Consider the following 22,786-nt stretch of genomic DNA (forward strand, 5'->3'; position numbering starts at 1 on the left):
TGGAGCTCCTAGGGCAGAATTAGGCAGCTCGGTCTCAGGTGCCTAGGTGACTTGTTTAGTTTCTGAATTGAAGGAGAATTGCGGTTGTCGTACTGATGAGCATTACAGACTGTTCATTTGCATCTGCTCAGCTATGTGGTGATTCCCCTTTTCTTGGTATGCTTTATATAAAAGCATGAACACATACACTAATGTCAGAGATTGTAAAACTGGATGGTGAAATGAGCACAGATTTATTTTGAATGGAAAGAATTGGACTTTCCATATTCCTGGACTGTATATCTGGAAAAGATTTATTAAAGACTCTAGAGCATACAGTGCATACTGCTTTGGACACAGATTACAACTTTGCGTAATTTAGATGGTTTTCTGGCATTCTTTCTACCACACTGTGTTGCAACAGCTTATAAATAGAACTATAATAACAGCTGTTAGCCACTGGTTTGAAGAAGAATTGGGGGAAAGAAAAAAAACAAAACCAACAAAAAAAACCAAACAAATCACAATGCTCACCTCTGCCCTGTGAAGTTTTGCCTCTCCCTCCAAAATGTAAAGGTTTATTGTGAATTGCAGTAAGGTGTTATGTAAATGTGGTTAGTACATACATTCCTTCCCTCTTATCTCACCAGTAACCTAATTGTTAATTTTCTTACAGGGTTATCACAGCACTAACGGCTCCTGGTTTAGGGAAGACAATGTTCTGCTTTGAAGGGACTTATTAAGGCCCCTTTAAAAAGCCCAATGTTTCCCTTTTCCACTTATTTAGGACTGTCTGTTTTTGTGTGAAGATGTTTGTGCAGTAGTAAGAGCTCTGACCATCATACACATCTCTCACCTGGAACTGGTTATACCCTGGAGAGATGAAAGGGAACTGCTCTGTCTACTTGCCCTATTCTTCACCCAGTTAACCCTAGTTACTCTCCTGTGGCATCCCTTGGAGAAAAAAATACAGGCCCAGATGAATCTTTTGGTATGACCCAGCAGCTGTTTTTATGTTAAGAGCAGTCTTCAGCTTCTGTTCAAGTTGTAAGGGACTTAACTTACAAGCACTTCACACTTCACACTGATTTCCACTGTAATCCACTGGCAATCATAGGCATCTAGAAAAGTCAACAACACTGCTGGATTTCACACTGAGGCAGCTTGGGAGCATCCATATATTGCATTTAGGTACTCTGCTGTGAGACCAGTAGTCCCCCATGAAAGAAGAGAAATCAAAAGAAATCCCAAAAAAGAAATTACTCTTCCCCAGGTAATAACTGCAGCTATTTCTCAAGTGAGCCTCTTAAAGACCTCTCCACTTGCACAAAGCCTGGGAACAGGAGCAAATACCATGACAGTTGAAATTTATATAACCTTTTCTCAGGAATTAATCCTATTAATCTTCTGTTATTCCACTAAATATTCTTGAAACATTCAGTTTTGCATATATTTGTGTTTGTTACATTAAAAGGATACCTTTAAAGTAAAATGAAAGACTTTCAATCAAAGACCAAAGGTCACAACACAGCAGCCTTATAGCAGCTTGCCAGTACCTAAAAGGGGCCTACAAGAAATCCGGAGAGGAGGTTTTTACAAGGACAAGTAGTGATAGGAAAAGGGGAAATGGCTTTGAAGTGAAAGAAGGTAGATTCAGATTAGCTGCTAGGAAGAAGTTTGTAACAGCTAATTCCTAATAGCTAATAGCAGAGGGGTTGGAACACAATGATCTTTAAGGTCCCTTCCAACCTAAACCATTCTATGAGTCTATGAACATAAGTTTTCCAACATCAAAAATGTCTTTTTCACATTTTGCTGAAACTCGGCTGTGCATTAAAATCACAAACAACTTTTTGTTTCTAAGGAGTCAGAACATTACATTTCTTAGTTATGGGCTTATATTCTGGCCACAATCTGTGAACTGAAATATGAACTGGGTTTAGCGTACTTGTGTTCCTGCTATAGCCATTAAGTAATTATTTGCATCAACATGCAAGTTATACTGGAAAAGGATAAGACTCAGTTTTTCTCAAAAACTTGCAGGATGCTTAATAGTATGGTTCAACAGACATGTGCAGTATTATGCTAGCAGTTTTTCATTTTGACATGAAATAACCATAAAACCATCCAGGGATATGAAGGTGACAGTGTGCCGCTATTTGCAGATGTTTGAGGGCAACTTGTTCCTGTGTTTGTACTTATATGATGAGCCAAGATCAAAAGAGGCCTCATCCCTTGCGTGATCATCACTGGAAACTCTGTTATGATTGAAGCTGATTCTAGCAGGAATCTTCTGAACTCCTGAAAGTCTAGCTTCAAATAACTAACTTCAGTTTTCTGATTGATTGATTGATTGGTTTGCTTGGTTGGTTGGCTTTTTAACCCTCTCACACTCTGTATTCCCACCATGCCTGAAACTCAGTTAGTGTTAATAACTTTTATATACAGTTTTTGTAAACTGTGTAATTAATAACATACCAAGAGATTTGTCAGCCACAATAAAAGTATTCAAAGCAAGTGGAGTAACAGCTAAGAAAATCTACATGCTTGCAGCAAATGCTGGACATTTTTTTTTAGCTCATTGCATCCACAGTTCCAGCCATCTAGAAATCTACCCAATTTCATCCACAGATTAGGTTATCTGGCAATGAATAAAGTCCTATATAAATTATTGCGTGAACAGAGCTGTTCCAGTACTCCCAGTCTGTATAGTTTGGCTAACAGTAAGTACCTACAGCCATCTTAATTTAAGAGTGTATTTACAAGGGCAGTCAGGTACACAAAGCGTACACAGATGGACATATCCCACCTGCAAATATGTGCCTACAGTGATTTTTTTCTGCTGTCTTTAAAAGAAGGATTTAAAGGTTTGCTAGCCAGTTAATGCTCATCCTGAGGAGTGCAGAAGTTGAAAGTTTAGTTTTGCATTTTACCAGATATGGTTGGTATTTGCTAAGAGATCCAATGGTACTACAAAGGACCTAGTGTCATTAAGCATTAATTACTTCATAATTTAAGGATCTGCATTACTCATATAATTTAAATTTGTGTCACATCACACCTTCAGTTCAGCTGGTAAAAATTTTAAATAAGGCTGATGTACATTTTAGTAATTATAAAAATCAGGCATTTTACAGCTACTTCCTCCACTGCAAGACTGGTTATTCCCCTAGCATAGGTTTATAGCTCTTCTGAAGTATAATTAGTATTATGCACCACCTGTGGGCATAGCCTGTCATTTCTGTTCAAAGTTTAAACATGGAACACTTTTATTTCTCATTTTGTAATAGCTGTCTCCAGGCCATTCTCTTTCTCTGTCCCCAGATACAATGTCTGACTTTCAGAGGTGAGAAACAAACTGAAATTCTCTCTTGAATAGGCTTGGGGAGGGTGCAGGGGTAACCTTTGCTCTTGTTCTGCCCCAGAATCTCGGCTTTGCACATGAATGGATACTCTTCTATTGGGGTCTTTCTTTTGGGGAGGGAAACAAAATAAGTGCAAAAGAATACCAGGGAGTTCACTTTGTTCACTATCTCTGCAAAGTTTCTTTCTGAGACTCCATGGAAAAAAGAAATTCACAAGTTTGAAATGCCAGATACAAAACTTTCAGAATAGACAGGGCGACCCAGCATTCCTCAGACTCTGGTCTGCCATAAAATGACACACAAATCTCTGAACAGCCACCAAAGATGGAACATAAAATACACTACCGTAGTTCTTCTGAAGTCCAACTGTAGTTTTGAAGATAAAAAGTTTTATGCTTCTTTGTTTAATCATTGCTCTCTAAGAAGGACAGAGACCAGGTGGGTTTGTTTTTTTTTTGTTTTTCGGTTTGTTTCTTGCAGGTTTTTTTAATTGTATTACTAGTTCAGAAATCTGGAGAGTTTGATGAAATACGATGTGCATAAAATAATTTTTTCATCCTGAGAACTGAACTCTGAGTGACAAAATACCCATATTTTCTATAAAGTATGATTAGATATCACGATAGCATTTCTCAAAAAAAAAACCCTCATTATGTTTGTCCAATTAAACTTGACATATGTTGTAGTAAATGTGCCTGGGTGAACACATTGCTGCCGAAGTGCATTCTGCTCCTTGCTAACATCTAGGCCTTTAAGCATCTCAGAAGTTTTTCTAGTTGTTTCACATATGTTTTTTACATGGAATACAGGAATGAATCTTGCATATCTCAATATGAAATAGCTGTTGGAAAAGATGATCATCACTACTTTTCCTGTTTTCTCAGTTATGGAGCACTGAAGTATGCAATATTCACTTACTGAACTTTACAGTGTTATCGTGTGAGACAATGGCACTATGATCAACAATAATGAATGCTGTGGTTTCTCCATCAACAACAAACTACCATCAGCATTGGGATCAGCTGTGTATCAGGGCTATCCTACTTCTCTCCCTGTCTCTGATCCTGTTGAGGGAGAACATGAATTCTCCCCCTGACCACTGAGATGCACAATGAATATTAGCAGTAAGTATGTGCAGTCTTAATGGCATGTGCAATCAATCCAGTGGTCATTACCTCTTAGCTTATTAAGAGCTTCTCACAAGTGAGAAACAGTTTGCTGTAGATTAGTTGGCAAGGTCACGTTTGGGGCGTAGTGCCTTCATTGTACAATAAAAAATTTAAACAATTTTATTCAGGCCTGTTTGTATAGATCTGTATATATAATTGTTTCATAAAACAGTATGTGTGTATAAAAATATACATACAAGCATATGCTGGTATTGAGAGGGTTGACAGGGCTACTATTTAAATTAATACTTTATAATTTCTGTAAAATAATGCTTTGCTATTAAAAAAAACCAAAATTTATCCTGTCTTTATGGTTATTGTGTTTAAACCCAGATCCTTAGCTTTTTCTCATCTTTGGTTTTGAATAAGGATTTTCTGAAACATTCAGATGATTTGATAGTAGTAAAAGTATAAGCACTGTAGATTCACAGTTAAGAAGTTCTTATAGATGAGAATGGGGAAAAGGATCTACTATTGCTGGTCATCCGGTTGAGATTCAGTGTTTCAGACGGGTGCACAGGCTCTCACAACAAGTAGTTCTGCTTTTGAGGCTGAATTAAAACAGTCCAGATCATAGAATCATAGAATGGTTTGGATTGGAAAGGACCTTAGGGATCATCTAGTTCCACCCCCCTGCCATGGGCAGGGACACCTCACAGTAGACCAGATTGCTCAAAACAACATCCAATCTGGCCTTGAACTCTGGCAGACACAGCTTCTGTAGGCAACCTGTTCCAGTGTCTCACCACCCACATGGTAAAGAACTTCATCCTAGTATCTAATCTAAATCTCCCCCCTTGTCCCATCCATACATGCCCTTGTAAAAAGTTCCTCTCCAGTTTTCCTGTAGGCCCTCTTTAGGTACTGGAAGCTGCTCTAAGATCTCCCTTTAGCCTTCTCCAGGCTGAACAGGATCACCCAAGTGATTTCTTTTAACTCAAAATCAACTTGGACTAATTAACTGTATAAGTTAGGAGGTAATTGCATGATTAACAAACACTGCTTTTTACCCCTTTAGAAAAAATAAAAGGAAATAAAAGGAAACTCCTTTTAAAATACAGATTATATTGGATATACTTCTTATCCATCTTTCTTCCTATTATTTTACTAAAATGAACATACTTCACTATTTTTTTTATAATACTGGTAACAAGATCAAAATCTCCCTACAAATACTACAGCTCCATTGGAGTAGGTAGTTTAGATTTCCCAGCTTCACACTTGGTCATCAGGAAATCATCCTGCATCACGCAGCATAATGCTTTAACCCCCTGAGCTATAGAGTCATAGTCTGGCCAGCTGGAATCAAAATAGGTTTCCCCTTACCCATTGCCAATGTGCTGGACTCAACCAATTCCCTGAAGAAAAATGACTATATACTTGGCACACAGCAGCTACTAAATTTAAATTCCTCCTGCCCCTATATACTAAGCTTTCAATCTGGTTCAGCACTGAACTCCTATGATTTGGCCAGCTTGTATTCAGAAAGGGATCTTGGCCATCAATACATTTACTGAAAATGATGCTTTGCTTTCCTTTCCTTTATAGTACTAAAAGGAAGTTCAAGTGAGATGGAAAAAGTGGCAGATACAGCCAATATAACATGCCATCAACAATCATTTTTTCTCTGTTACCTGTGCCACTCCACATCTGATTGCACTGCTTCCTTTCTTTCATGAATTACTCCCATCTGTAGCAATGTGGATGTTTATCCAGCAAAGCTGAACTGAACACAGATTTTTTAGGAATGGAATAGAAAAATAGTCTGAACAGTCACTTTCATTTAATGAAAACAGATTTTGATTAGGGCTCTCAACTTTCCTGTGACTACATAAGATTCATCCAGCATCATATGGAAGAATCATTGTGCCCTTCTCTTGTGATTGTTGTAAGTGCCACTAAAATGAACAGACATTGGCTGTGTGACTTGGCAGACTTTCATTTAACTTTCATTTATGAGTTCTCTAATGTCCATTTATTGTAGGCAAAACTTAACGGCAGAATTAGTATCTTTATCTCAAATTAGATTATGTTGCAAACTAACCTTACCTTTTGTAAGCCTGATACTTACAGGAGATGAATACTGGATAGGAGATAAATAAATATCTATAGCTGGGGCTTAAGAGATCAGTACTAAAATGCAACTATTACAGAAGCAGAAGCATGATTCTCTGGTTCTGTAAACAATTAACTCAAGGTAATTTTTGTTTGAGATAGGATTGGTTTCTTTATTTTTACTGATCTAATTTTGACACATAAAGCCCTGTAGCTGTCTCCATTTGCGTTATTCCTACTAACCCTTCTAATGTTGAAGCAAGATGGAATGACCCATTAAAACATCCTATAGACAGCCTCAGTATGTATACTAACATTGAGATGAATGTATGCTAACTTGACCGCACAGGAAGATTACTGTCCAATGTTCATAATATTTATGCATATACCTGAAATTAAATAGAAGATCAAGAGATTTTTTATGCTGTTTTTAGACCAAGAACTTGTTTTTTTTCTGTAAAATATTCATATTCTAATGTCTTATGCATATTAAATCAGAGTCAATACACATCACAATTTTTCTTGACTTTTTCTTCAATTTCTTCTTGCTAATGGTTGAGCAGAAAAGAGCTTTACCCAAGCCAAGTGTTTTTCAATTTGCACTACCTTCTCTGCTCTTTTGTTCATCTCCCATTTGTGTCTGAGGCCATAAAGACTCCTCAGATTTGTGCTTATCCACCTGCAATTAGCCTCTTATAATGGTCACAGTTCTCATTGCCTTTCTGTAGGTTTAAGAGTTTAGGAATAGTGACACTGAAGTTGAGAAAGAAGTGGTTTACCCTCTTGAACAAATTCATGCATGTTCCTGTTTAACAATGAGACAAAATATAATCTTCTGTTAAACTGTACATCCAGAGCACTTAGCTGACATGAGAGAGACCCAGTTTCATGACCCTGCTTCAAACAAGTCAATATTATTTAGGGTAACTGGAACTGATTTAACATAAAACTGGGGAGAGGTCTACTGCTTGACTGGCAAATTGATTTGTTGTCCTGGCATTTAATAACCCAAATCAAGGTTCTCACCTTTGGTTTCCCCTATGGTTTTACACATCCTATCAAGGAACCCTTAATGATAGACAGAGTGAATCATTCTTTCTCTGTAGTGTGTGACCTGGATTTTAATTTCCATAAAAATTTAAAAAAAGAAGAAAAAAAAGAAAAAAAAATCCTTATTGGTTCCACCTACAGCTGCTTATAAGCATTACAAGGACATGAAAAAGTCAGTTAAATGGCATACCTGACACTGAAAGATTTCCAACTATTCCATCACTACATTTACAGAAACTTGTTCTAAATTCAACTTTTTGAAAAGTTGCTCTTTTCCACTTTCTTACTTTTCATAAAGCTTAAGAGAGGGAGTACAATTTGGACTATGCTCCTATAAATTGATCTGCCAGGACTGAAGAATGCCAGCAAGCAGCAAGCAAAGTACAAAAACTTTGTAAAATAAAGATGTTCCCTTTCAAACTCTTCCTGGTAACAATTTTTTTAAAAATAAGCAAGGATTGATAACAGTAATAAATAAACAGCAAACAGAAATGTAGTATCTAGCATGTGCTTGATTTTGATCCGTAATTTCTGGGTATACAAAGTGTAATGGAAGCTGTAGACATTCAACATGCTTAAAAAATCTGGTCACTTTGGCTAGAGACTGCATACAGAACTAAGTGTACAGCACCAACTTATAAATGCTGTTTGTCAACCTCCTTCAACAAAATATTACTTGGTTTTGCAACTGCAATTCTTTTTTCCACCTTCCCAGTTTTGTTTGTGGTAGTTCGCCTCATACCAAAATCTGTCATGGAGGAAATTATGTCCTTTTCTGACAGAAATAAATTCTTACACTCTGGGAACAAAGAAGTTGAAGGCCCAGTAAATGTTGTGACCTGGATCCCTGTAGCCTGTTTGCATGATCTTTTATTGAAATACTTTTATCATCAGTGGACTGGTATCAAGCAGCAGACTAGTAGGAAGGAAAGCGTAACAGTGTCTGAAGCCACCTAGAAGAAAGGTCCACAGCTTTCCTCTGCGGGAATAGTTTTTGTAGTGTTTTAGCATTTTCCAGCCAGACCTGGCATGCAGGTTTACTCACATTTTCAGACTTCCCCCATAGGGTCAAGGTTCCTGACACTGTGATTACCAGGGTCAGTTGTCCCTCGTATTTTATTATGTTGATATAGGAATCCAAGGCAGACTTTTGTGTAACACTAAATATCTTTTCTTCAGAGAAGGGTTTGCCACAAAGAAAGCAAATGGATAGAGCTTCAGAGCCAAAGATAGGTCTGTTTTGTATTACAATAGGATTAGGGAACACTCCTTTGTGAATACAGCTTGACCTAGAAGGTACTGATTTTGGAAGAAGAAATGGGAGAATAAATGAAATAGAAAACACAAAAGAGAAAGTCAATAAAAAAAAAGAAGATAGAAAACTTAAAATGTGTATGAAGGAGGATGGAAAAATACATAGACACAGAACAACGCAATAAAATCTATTGTACAATCCTTTTTTAATAGTATGAAGTGGCATGAACATGATAGAAGCACTTTTCCAAAATAAAATGTTAATTCTTACTCTAGAATTACTCTATGTGCATCACATCGGCTGAGATTTTAACATCGTAGCATGCAACTTAACAACTTTTGTTTATTTTACTTTAGGCTACTAAAGGATACGTAAGTGCTTAGTATATCAAGTAGTACATAAAAATAGTAGCATGCTATTTGTACTTCATTACGCATTACTATGCCAAAATGGGAAAACTGCTTTCTAGAACTGATCACATCTTGTCTTATCCTTTAATTATCAAATATTTTGAAAGAAATAGTGATTAGAAACAAATTTTAAAATTATTTTAATTTCTAGCTACCATATAGGGTATTAATAAAACATAGCTTACTGCTTAAATTTAGCAACAGTATTACTGTTGTCAGTAATTTTTAGCAAACAATTTCCTTAACCATCCAAAAAGTAGGCATAGATCCTTGAAATAAAACATTTTAATGGGAAAATATCATACTAATTAATATATTAAAAATATTCCATTTGGTCTGATTCAGACTGATTTGTTGGTTACAGACAATTGTGTACTTTGCTAATAATTTGCTGAATATTGATCTCTGATAATGTTTTTTCACATAAGCCTAATCCCTGCCGTACATATGTATGTTTATTGGAAAACCATATACTAATGTTACTTCGATACTATTTACTTCTTAAATTCAGTTCCTAACTCCATCAGTTTAGATTTTTGAAAATGAAACACATCAACATCAGTTTGATTATTTCAGTCTCTAATTTTCTCTAGGTACTCCTGGTTTTTAAAATCAGCACTGGGTTCATGTCCTCGCAGAATTATGTGCACATTGACTACCTTCTAGATTGCATTTTTGAATAATAGCATTTTGAAAACAGCCTTGCTAAAATGTTGTAAAGATAACTTTGCTCTAAAGTCATGATAATGCTTCTGTGATAATTGCTGTGGCAATCTAGTGGAACAGTTTCATCCCTGGTGCAGTTGCATGGACAATTTTAACTCTAGTGGAAAAGAACTGCAGGAATTAATTTGACTAAAATAACCCTTTTGATATAAGGTGAAGGTTTGCATCTAACTCCTGTTAGTTATATATAGCATTAGCTGATCTGTTTTTGGATGTTTCTGGCATGATATAGGAGATCTCTAATTTTAAGTACTATTCCTATCATACATCCTACTGGGGCTCTGTCTGTCCTCTCCCAGTTTCATTTTGGTTTACATAACTCTTGGCTCTCTAAAAAGGGTTGCTTCTCTTACAGTAATTCACAGTTGATGTAGAGATGTAGTATTTCACAAAATTTGTATCTGTGTTACATTACAAAATTTGAATGCTTTTGCAGCTACAGTTTTCTTGATGTAGAACAGTCGCTGTTTGACTAACTCAGTCAAGACACAGTTGTTATTTGCAACTTCAGTGTTCCTGGACTGTAATCCATATGTGAGAGCTTGGTTTCTGAGTTAATCATCTCATAGTTAGCAGCCCAGAGACTCACAAATGTTTCTGAAATTCAGCTTTGTTGTTACTGCCCACATCAGCCCTAGCTGTAGGAGGAAATTTACTTTTGAATTTGTGTGTTGTTCTTAGCAGAATTCTGCTGAGATCCTCACATATGCAGTTACGGTACTGTTTTTATACCTTTGCCAGTTCTTCAATATTTCATCTTCCTAAATAATAGACTATGTTCAGTGTTGCCAGGTTTCCATCATGGACAAGGGACTTTCATCAGATTACACTATTTTTGTCAAGCTTGCATACAGTTAAATAACGTATTGACGGCGCAGCCTTAGCCTTCATATGCAAAGAGCATAAAAACTAAGCTCCTGCTTGCAGTCGATGGTTGTCCTGCAAATTTAGAGCCAGCTGGGAACTACTTGATAAAGTCTAGTTGAATTTCTAATTTGCAAAACAGGCAGAAGCATTACTCTGAACAGACTGACTAACTTTAAATTTAGTTCAGTTGAACAGTTTCACCTTTCCATGATGAAATACAGATCTGCTCCCTTTATATTAAGCAGCTTGGTTCACATTGACCTCAGCTCTTGGATTCTTCTCTTACATACAACAAATTAATTACCTAATTTTCCAGGGTTGCAGTTCAGTGTCGCAGGACTATAACCAATACATTCCTGGATCTAATTAGGATACAACTTTCAGTGCAGTGACTTTCACAAAACAAAACATTCTAACAGTGAAAGAGACACAAGTCCTAAAAGGAATGATACCGAAATACCAACATGCTGCAAATTCAAACAAAAACCTGCATCAGGTTGTGTATACACAGTAGTGGTGTAAGCTATCAAGCTAACTTGTTCTTTGGCAGCATTTATTAATATAAATCGATAATTTAACCATTTAAAGCTTTAAAGTCAGTGCAAGTAGACATAAAATGAAGCAGTTCTGTTAAATAAAATAAAAAAATGCTAAAGATGAACTATTGTTAGAGATATTGATTTTAAGTGCTGTAATTTGTTTCTGTGGGTACTTTAATGTACTGGCAAACAGACCATTGTTTCTATATCATGACACCAAGAATAATGACTTGCCTTGTCACCAATCAAAATCCACTAGTATTCTATTAAATGAAAAAAAAAAAGGCACTTCATAATCTTAAGGAAATTTGAGCAACTGATTGTGACAGAAATGATTTATTATAAATAATAAAGGACTGGGTATTTACCAAGTAAATGGCAACATTAATCTAGTTTAATTCTATGAATTCTTATGTTTCTATGATTCTAATTTGGATTTTAAGTCTTTCTGCCTGAAACAGTGTCCAGCAACTCATTAAATGCAACCTAAATTACAATTAGAATAGGAATACCACCAAAATTGCATTTGTCTTGGCTAACTATAATTCATAAGCTCATTTGGAAGCACCTGCAAGCAGCATTTGTTGCCAAATAGAGAAGGGAAGATTATGTTTCGTTTGACACGATAAATTTCCTAAAGCACAGAATTCAAAACGTTTGCAGAACAAAGAACTTCTTGTAACCACGGCTGATTATAATTACGAGTAGTTCGGCACTGCTGAGGTACCTTGGAGTACTCATTGTTTAACCTGGAAGCAATCTGAACTGAGGCATACTGTTAGTATTGCCTGAGAATATGCATGAAATAGAGTCTCCCTGGTTTAATCACCAGAATTTCACCTTTGGGAATAAATAAAAGTGTTGTGATCGGAAAGTTGTTATGCTAAAACAATTGAAGCAAAATAAATAAGCAAATAAAATAAAACAACAACAAAAAAAAACCTAAACCAAAACACCTCAAGTTAGACTAAATCCAGCAAACCAAACCAAAACCCTGAAAAAAAAGCAGTTTCTCTCAAAACTCATGAAAGATGAATTTCAGATTTTAAGTAAACAGACACAATGCGGCAATGCCTTCCAGACTGTTTAATATGCTGGTTATTGAACTTTTTTTTTTCTAATAACTTCAAATACATTATGAAATACAGAAAATCTGGTGTCATTTTACCAAAATACTAAAGCATATTCAAGGTTTCAAGACAGACTTATTTTCCCAAGGTTATATGCCTATAACTAACCATAGCAACTTTCATTAGTATCACCGAATCTCTCAAAAACACAAAATAAGAGCACGTTTTTCTGCCAAAACTTTACATCCATGAACTCTTATTACACCAGTCTTTTGAAACCACAGTTCTTTGATCTGCAGCCAAATCCAGGTAAACACAACAGTTAATTTTAATGCCACCTTCAAAACTTGTTAAAAATTTTGCAGAAGTGTTCAGTTCATTTGCTAGGAAAAGGCAGTGATTTTTTACCAATCCCAGTCTTTTGTAGAGTTGAGTTTGTGACAGCAGCTGTGGTCTGCTCTTCCTTGTAACCTTCTGATACTGCCTGTGACAAGGTGTTCATGTTGCTAGATCAATTTGATCACAATATGACATTTACTGTACCTATGTATTCTGAAAACTGAGGAGTCTCAGGGCTCTGTACTGTATGCACAGCCCAGAAGCATCGCTACTGTCATTTTCCCTCTTCACATATGTGCCAGTCTGGATCCCATCATATATGAATGGTAAGTAGTGCTCCATCAGATTGAGAGTTTCTACTGAGTCAGTCACAACTGAAAGCACCATTCTCCCAAATTTGATCTGATTCTGTAGGTTATAGTTTATTCATGAATTATGCCATGTATGGTGAAGGGCTTGAGCCTGACACCATTTTCTTGATTGTATTAAAGTCACCAGCTCAATACTGGGGGAATATGATGGAGAAGCCTCCTGCTTATCTGATGCGCAGCAGAGTCAGAACTGTGAGGGGCTTTAAGCTGCAGCAGTACACAGATACCAGCCTAATCAAATAAACCCAGCCAAGTACAATACTACTTTATTTAGTAAATAAAGTAGTAAAGTCAAAGAAATCTGTCCTTACTCATAGTTGCTGTCATGGTATTTATTTTAATCAGCACTGGTTATTATAGAAAACACAAAGACTAATTGAGGTTTACCAAGAAGCCTGATTGACACTACTCAAGATTGTCATATTATGATCAGCCAATTGTCTATATATGAACTGACAGACAAGGTTTTAATTAAGATCTTGGAGTCCAAAGTCAATTTTGAGTTTTAGTAAGATTGGCTCAGCTATGAATCTTAGGTATGCTTCTCAAAGATCATGAAGATAGCAATATGATGTTGTCCTGGGTTCAGCAGTAGCAGTCATTTTTTCTCCTTCTTCGTAGCTGGTGCAGTGCTGTGTTTTGACTTCTGGGCTGGGAACGGTTGCTGATAGCAAGTATGTTTTGAGTTACTGCTCAAATGTTTGGTTTTTCCAAGGGCTTTCTGAGCCTCATGCTCTGCCAGGGAGGAGGGGAGGCTGGGAGGAAGGAGAGACAGGACACCTGACCCAGGCTAGCCAATGAGATATTCCTACCACAGCACGTCATACCCAGGATGTAACTGAGAGTTACCCGGAAGGGCCGGAGCTCAGGTGGTTGGAGGAGGTATCAGTCGGTGCTCGGTCGGGCAGGGTGGGGTGAGTTATGGGTCGGTGGCTGGTGAGGTGTTGTATTCTCTTCACTTGTTATTTCCTTTCTCATTATTATTATTATTATTATTATTATTATTATTATTATTATTATTGGTGGTAGCAGTAGTGATTTGTGTTATACCTTAGTTATTAAACTGTTCTTATCTCAATCCGTGGGATCTACATTCTTTGGATTCTCCTCCCCAACTCTCCGGGAGTTGGGGGAGCAAGGGGGGGAGTGAGTGCATGAGCTGTGCAGCTTAAACCACGACAGATATAAACAATCTCTGATTCTAAAACATGACTCTGAAGTGATAGAAAGGAGTAATGACATTCAGAAGCCATAGTAACACAGGGAATGTTCAGTTTCTTCTGATCTAGGATATTATGAAGTTTCCTCTTCTTCAGAAAAAGGAAGTAAGAATGTGAGCTTACTCTTCTGCCTGATCTTTTCTACAACTCCAAAGCACATCAAAGCAACCACTTCATTGTAGAAAAATTACTGAAGAGTGAGGTGCAAAAATTGCCATGCAAGCATGAAATGGGATATTTGCCATTGCTGACAATGTCTGCAGTTCAAGTGTCAGCTGTAGACTCTGATCCTGCCCAGTGGAACTCAAGTTCCCAAAACTCAGCTCCAGGATGGTTATGTGATTCATGCTCAGGTCACGAAACTGAAGACTAGGCTATCAGTTCTTTGAAGAACAGACAGATCAGATTCTGTCATCAGCTAGAACCACAGACACCTTTAAATAGGTGTCTGAATTGTGACTCCTGCAGCCACGGATGAAGCATGCTAAAAACACTCTCATTACACAAACAATGCATGTGAACACTAAAGAGCTGATGATTAAGATATGAATAACCTGGGTACATTCTTTTGGATCACTGTTGCATTAATTTTAAGCTCTAAATTATTTGTAACAGCTGCTTTCAAAGGTTAAGAGCAGCCTGACAAGCTGTATTTCCTAAAATGATGGGAAGGAATCAATTTTGTCCTGTATTTCTCTCACAAGAAATTCCTCTAAATCCAATAAAAGCTATCTGAATGATCATCACCTGTGGGTGGTGGTAAACATGTTTTGTTGTTTTGGGTGATTGGATTTTTGGGCCAGGGTTGGTTTGATGTATCTCCCCCCCAGGCTGTGTGTTAGAGCTTAAGTTCAGGACTTTTTAAAAGCAAAACCTCAAGGATGTCAACAGTTACAGCAATCCCCAGTTTGCATCACTCATGTGCTGGGCCTCACTATAGGATGCTTACTGGATTTTAGCTTTTTGATTACTACTGCTATATCTGATTTGTCAAGATGGACAGTGTTTTCAAAGGCATGCTCTGTACCAGGAAGAACTTGCTTGTCTAGGCTGACGTGGTTTCAGCAGTGACCACTTTTGTTATTATCCCAGCCTTCTGTTATTGTTCCACAATATTTTAATGAATTTACTTTCCTTGACTCTTCATTAGAAGTTGGATGTATTTGTACTGGTTTATAAATATAGCACTGAGCATGTGAAACTGAATATGTGATCACTTGGTTACAGAGCTGATGCTGATGAAATAAATGTCAAAGTCATAGACTCCAAAGTGCAGCTAATTATAAACATGCTGGTATCGACAGTCACAATGCTTTTTATAATTCTTCCATTTGGAATTACAGATGTCTTATTTGGAAGTAAGTGTAACTATTAAAGCTTTTTAAATTTTGGTTGAAGGGCTGTAACAGATAAGAATAGCTCAAGTTATGCATCTGAGTATTCAGGTGTGAGATGAAAGAGAGCCTGAGCAGTGGCTGTAGCATTTTTCAGGGATGTGTACTCTTTTGGGGCAGAAGATTTACTTGTTAATTAATAATGTGAAACTATTATGACAGACTAATTTCCATCATTACCAATAGCCAAAGGCAGGAGTGAGGGGAATATCTGTGTTTCTGCCTGGGTGGTCTCTCACTTATTTAGAATCATAGAATAGTTAGGGTTGGAAAGGACATTATGATCAGGGGTTCCATCCCCCCTGCTGTGGGCAGGGACACCACACACTAAACTATGTGACCCAAGGCTCTGTCCAGTCTGGTCTTGAACACTGCCAGGGATGGAGCATTCACAGCTTCCCTGGGCAACCCATTCCAGTGCCTCACCACCCTCATAGTAAAGAATTTCTTCCTTATATCCAACTAAGCCTCCCCTGTTTAAGTTTTAACCCATTACCCCTTGTGCTGTCACTGCAGTCCCTAATGTCCATCCCCAGCATTCCTGTAGTCCACCTTCAGATACTGGAAGGCTGCTATGAGGTCTCCACGAAGCCTTCTCTTCTCCAGGCTGAACAGCCCCAACTTTCTCAGTCTGTCTTCATACAGGAGGTGCTCCAGTCCCCTGATCATCCTCATCGCCCTCCTCTGGACTTGTTCCAACAGTTCCATGTCCTTTTTATGTTGAGGACACCAGAACTGCACACAATACTCCAAGTGAGGTCTCACGAGAGCAGAGTAGAGGGGCAGGATCATCTCCTTCGACCTGCTGGTCATACTCCTTTTGATGCAGCCCAGCACACAGTTGGCTTTCTGGGCTGTAAGCGCACACTGCAGCCGGCTCATGTTAAATTTCTCATCAACCAACACCCCCAAGTCCTTCTCCGCAGGGCTGCTCTGAATCTCTTCTCTGCCCAACCTGTAGGCTAGGAGAGCAAGGGTATATCATACCCAGAAAAGAATGGTTTTGAAAGAAACATTACTTTTTTCACTCATCAGAACCTATACTGATCCAGACTGCTACTTCTTGCCATGAGCAGTAAGAGTGAAAGTTTTAATGCCTCCTGTCCTTTCCCTTGCACTAATGTACAAGTATGCATACATAGCCCTAAGAAAAAGCTATTAAAGAGTTTATGAACTTGAGTATTTGAAGTACAAGCTATGCACAATGGAACCTACACCAAACCACATCCAAAATAGATATTTTTTTCCCATGAAACATACTCAAGTGACAGATTTAATACTCAGTATTAGATTTAAATCCAGTGTACATGTCTTCTCCTTTCTACTGGTGTTTCTCATCCTCAAGACAATTTATCCTAAATAGCAAGAAATGAAAAAAGAAGCCTGGATAACACTGAGTAGGGAGGATCAGGGTACACAGCGTTCATTATCAGCAGTATAAGGCAGAAACAAATGAACAAAATGCGCCCTAAAGCAGATTTACTGTGTAGACCTCTATAGTGCAAGGTGTCCAATCTAATTCATCTATGTGAAAATATGTCCTAACAGAAAATGTCTGCTGATATCATCCAGAACAGGCCCGTATCATGTCTCGTAAAAAATGAGTATTCTAATTTGCCCTTTTACAGGACATTTTGGATATTAAAAGAAGTGCTTGGATTAAAAAAGTGAATATATGGGAATTTCACTTAGCGACTTCACGCTGGTGGGTATGAAATGACTCAGCTCTCTTCCTGGCCCATGCAGCTGAAATCATACATCATTTTGAAAATAACACACTGGATGCTAAGCACCTGCTAAGTTGTTCTAGTGCCATAGCCTTATTGTGAGCAGAAAGTTCACCTCTTCCTCTGATCAGAGGCTTTGTGGCTTTTTCACAGTGAAGTGTTTCATAACTGTGTATTAATGTACCTTGTGTAATGCAGCAAATGTACTTTATGTACTTATCTAAAGAAAGTAAATGCAGGTTGTTCATTTTTGGCCCTTGACTTGAGACTGGTGAAGTGACAGAAGGGTCCACTTAGTTGAAAGTAGTCCTGTCAGTATCACTCCTCCAAGAAAGGTTGTAACTATCCATGCCTACACTACCCACTACAGAATGACTGTGGGTTAGATCAGATTCTGGTAGCTCTGAGTGTTATTTACCGTATGTTTTTAATGTTAGCTTTGTAGAGTTAAAATTTTACATTAAGCTAAACAAATTCTTATTTCATAGCATGCACATAGGTAGAGTGCTGGTATTAGATTTTATGGATGTATTAATTCCAATTAAACAACTCTCATTTAGACATGTATGGAGAAAAACACGACTCTGTCCTAAGACGTACTGCCCAGCCTCCCTAATTGTTGAGAACTCCCTCCCTTTACTTGCCAGGATTTTTCTACAAGCTACAGCTTCCCGTTAGCCCTATTTCAGTCTGAACCAGTTTCCCTTAAAAACTGATGAGGCATTTTAGGCCAGGAGAGAAAATTCCTCTTTCTACAGCTTTTCTTTTGCTGTGGTGTGTGACTTAACTGAGCAGAAGGAAAAAGCTCTGCATTGAAGTTTGGGTTCCTGAGCACATCCCAGGCCTAAGCCAAAAGGCTTTGGGGAATGCAGTAGGATACTGTGGAGCTGCAGGAAGGTATCAAGGGTATCTATGTATATCTCCTCAGGGTCCAGGATAGGGTTTTCTGACTGTCAGTTTTCTTTAATAACAACTTGTGAATCTAAATTCTACAAACTTGCATTTTTTAAAAATTTCTACTTAACCTTTACAACATATTTTATGGTGGTGAATCTGATAACTTAATATAAAGCTTTATATGAAGTATTTTCTTTTAAATCCATTCTGATAATTTAATTGGATGAGATTTGATTTTGTGTTATGAAAATTAATATTGCATCTTCTGTAGAGTACCCATTTATAGACTATCCTTTTTCTCAGCAATTTGGGTTTTTGGGGGGATGGTGGTGTAGGTTGTTGAAGGTTTTTTTCCTTATAGAACTAGAAAAGCTACTTAATGTTAACATTTTTTCTTCAACTTAACAATGTCACCACAGAAGGAAGCATACAGGGTCAGTGAAGTATTTCAGCTTCATAATATTAGTAGTAAGGTGAAAGGATTGCAGTATACAAAGTATTTATGAACAAATGAAGGAAAAAGATCTAATAGAACAATGGTAAAGAGCAAAGACAAGAAACTTAACTATTTGAATAGTTAAAAATACTGTAAGGTGAACATGCATAGATTAGTGAAACTTTGAATAACAGAGAGCAGTTGAGCAAGCAGTATGAAATAAAAGGTCAATGTTCATGGACAACAGCGCACACTGGGACCTGTACTTACACTTAATAACCAATTATGTGGGTAAATGAACAGCATTCAGTCAAAACCACACAAAACTTAATGATTTTATTTTTCTTGGCTAAAAAAGACGATTATGCTAGAACTTATATTAGTTTGGTTCTGTCTTCTTCCCCCATGCAACCTTGTATCTTCTCATAAAATCATTATGTGAAATACTTTAAGTCCAGTTCAGAACTTCCATCATAATTTTTAGTAGCTGTAAGACTTAACTGCAAAAAAATAGCCCAATTTCAGACATTACACTTAGTTTCTTCATCTAAGAAGCTGAGGACAACTTCCTAGTACAGGAGATGGAGAGCCTAAGTAGAGGAGAAGCACTGCTGGACCTGCTGCTCACTAATGCAGAACTTATTGGAGCAGTCAAGACTGGAGGTAGCCTGGGCTGCAGTGATCATGTCCTGGTGAATTTCTCTGTCTTGAGGGGTACAGCAGGAGTAAAAAGTAGAGTAAGGACCCCAAACCTCAGAAGAACAACCCTGTTTAGAGCACTAGAGCACTGCATTTGAGACCATTTAAGGAACCTGCATGTGCCTAAGTCCATGTGTCATGGTTTAAAACCAAGTCCACACACAGCTCATTCACTCACTCCCCCCCTTGCTCCCCCGACTCCTGGAGAGTTAGGAAGGAGAACCCAAAGAATGTAGATCCCACGGATTGAGATAAGAACAGTTTGATAACTAAGGTATAACACAAATCACTACTGCTACTACTACTACAAACAATAATGATAAAGCAAATAACAAGTGAAGAGAATACAACACCTCACCAGCCACTGACCTATAACTCACCCCACCCTGCCTGACTGAGCACTGACCGATACCTCCTCCATCCCCCCAGAGCTCCAGCCCTTCTGGGTTTCTCCCAGTTACCTCTTTGGCTAGCCTGGATCAGGTGTCCTGTCCCTCCTCCCTCCCAGCCTCCCCTCCTCCCTGGCAGAGCATAAGGCTCCGAAAGTCCTTGGACAAACCAAACATTTGAGCAGTAACTCAAAACATACTTGCTATCAGCAACCGTTCCCAGCCCGGAAGTCAAAACACAGCACTGCACCAGCTACCAAGAAGGAGAAAAATGACTGCTACTGCTCAAACCAGGACACCATGGCACCTGTTGAGATGTGTATTTGGTTTGCTTGGTGAGGTTTTGTAGCTGCCAGAAGCTTCCCCTCTATCTGAGAGCCAAAGCCAGCCAGCTCCAGGATAGACTCATTGCTCACCAAGGCGGAGGCCATCAGCAATGGGGGTAGTGGCTCTGGGATAACACAGTTAAGGAGGGACAAAAGAGCTGCTGCAGAGCAGCAGCCAAAAACAGGAGTGAGAATATGCGAGAAACAGCTCTGCAGACACCAAGGCCAGTGCAGAAGGAGAGGAGGTGCTTCAGTGCTGGAGCAGAGATTTTGCCTGCAACCCATGGTGAGGCAGCTGTGCTCCTGCAGCCCATGCAGGTCCATGGAGGAGCAGATCTCCACCTGCAGCCCAGGGAGGACCCCATGCCTGAGCAGGCGGATGCCCAAAGGAGGCTGTGACCCTGTGGGAAGCCTGTGTTGGAGCAGGCTTCTGTCAGCAGCTGTGGCCCCTTGGAGAGAGGAGCCCACACTGGAGCAGGTTTGCTGCAGGAATTTGTGACCCCATGGAAAGGACACACGCTGGAGCAGCCTGCTCCTGAAGAGCTGCACCCATGGAAGGAACCCACACTGGAGCAGTCTGTTCCTGAAGGGCTGGGCCTCATGGAAGGGACCCACACTGGAGCAGGGGAAGAGTGTGAGGAGTCCTCCCCTGAGGAAGACGGGGCAGTAGAGACAATGTGTGATGAATTGACCACAACCCCCATTCCCTATTCCTCTGCTTGGCGGGAGGAGGTTGAGAAATCGGGAGTGAAGTTGAGCCCAGGAAGAAGGGAGGTGCGGGGAGACTGTATTTGAAGGTTTGGGTTTATTTCTCATTTCCTACTCTGATTTCATTAGCAATAAACTACTTTCTTTAGGCCAAGTTTGCCCATAATGGTAATTAATAAATTATCTGTTGCTGCCCTTACTTACATCCACAATCCTTTTGTTTATTTTCTCTCCCCTGTTCAGCTGAGGGGGAGTGAGAGAGCAGCATTGGTGGGCACCTGGAATCCAGCCAGGATCAGCACACCACAGGTGCATCTGTGGGCCCTGGGGAAATTGACAGCTGAAGTGGCTCAGCCACTATCCATTGTATTTCTGAAGTTGTGGCAGTTCAGTGAAGTTCCCCGTGACTGGAAAGGGGAAATATAATCTCCATTTCTAAAAGGAAAAAAGGGAAGACCCAAGGAACTACAGACCAGTCAGTCTCACCTCAGTGCCTGGCAGTATTATGGAGCAGATCCTTCTGGAAGCTATGCTGAAGCACATGGAAAATAAGGTGACTGCTGACAGGCAGCGTGGCTTCATAGAGGGCAAATCATGCCTGACAGATTCGATGGACTTCTATGGTGGGGCACAGCACTGGCCTGAATTTGAAGAGGAACCGACATATTCTACCTGGACTTGTGCAAAGTGTTCCAACACTTTCCTGCATGACATCCTTTTCTCTAAATCAGAGAGACATCAGTTTGGTGGATGGACCACACAAAGAACTGGCTGGATGGCTACACGCAAAGAGTTGTGGTCAACGGTTCAATGTCCAACAGAAGACCAGTGACAAATGGTGTCCCTCAGGGGTTGGGACTGGTCTTGTTCAACATCTTTGTTGGCGACATGGACAATGGGATTGAGTGCGCCCTCAGCAAGTTTGCCGATGACACCAAGCTATGTGGTTCTGTTGATATGCTAGAGGGAAGGAATGCCATCCAGAGGGACCTTGACATGCTTGTGAGGTGGGCTGATGCCAACCTCATGAAGTTTAACTATGATAAGTGCAAGGTCCTACACCTGGGTTGGAGCAATCCCAGGCACAGCTCTAAGTTGGGCAGAAAATAACTGTAGAGCAGCCCTGCAGAGGACTTGGAGGTGTTGACAAGAAGTTCAGCATGACCCAGCAGTTTGTGCCTGCAGCCAAGAAAGCAAACCATGTGCTGGGCTGCACCAAAAGGACTGTGACCAGCAGGTCAAGGGAGTTTATTCTTCCCCTGTACTCTGCTCTCGTAAGGCCCCAACCTGCAGTAACAGGTCCAGCTCTGGAGCCCCAACACAGGAATGACATGGATCTGCTTGAGGAGGTCCACAAAAACCATCAGGGATCCAGCACCACCTGTGTGATGAAAGGCTGAGATAGTTGGGCTTGTTCAGCCTGGAGGAGGCTCCAGACTTCTCTAATATATAGATATCTATAGCAGCTCACTAGTACTTTAAAGGGGACCTACAGGAAATATGTGGAGGAACTCTTTCTCAGAAAGTGCAGTGATAGAACAATGGTAACAGTTTTAACCTGGAGGAGAGCAGATTTAAATTAGATATTAGGAAGAAATTCTTTACTGTGGTGGTGGAAGGGCATTGGAACAGGTTGCACAGAGAACCTGTGTTTGCCCCATCCCTGTCAGTGTTCAAGGCCAGGTTGGATGGGGCTTGGAGCAACCTGGTCTAGGGGAAGGTGTCCCTGACTGTGGCAGGGGGGTTTGGAATTGGATAGTTTTTAAGAGCCCTTTCACTGGAAACCAGTCCATGA

Source organism: Melopsittacus undulatus, chromosome Z (assembly GCF_012275295.1).
Source record: "Melopsittacus undulatus isolate bMelUnd1 chromosome Z, bMelUnd1.mat.Z, whole genome shotgun sequence".
In the NCBI taxonomy this organism is placed as follows: Eukaryota; Metazoa; Chordata; class Aves; order Psittaciformes; family Psittaculidae; genus Melopsittacus; species Melopsittacus undulatus.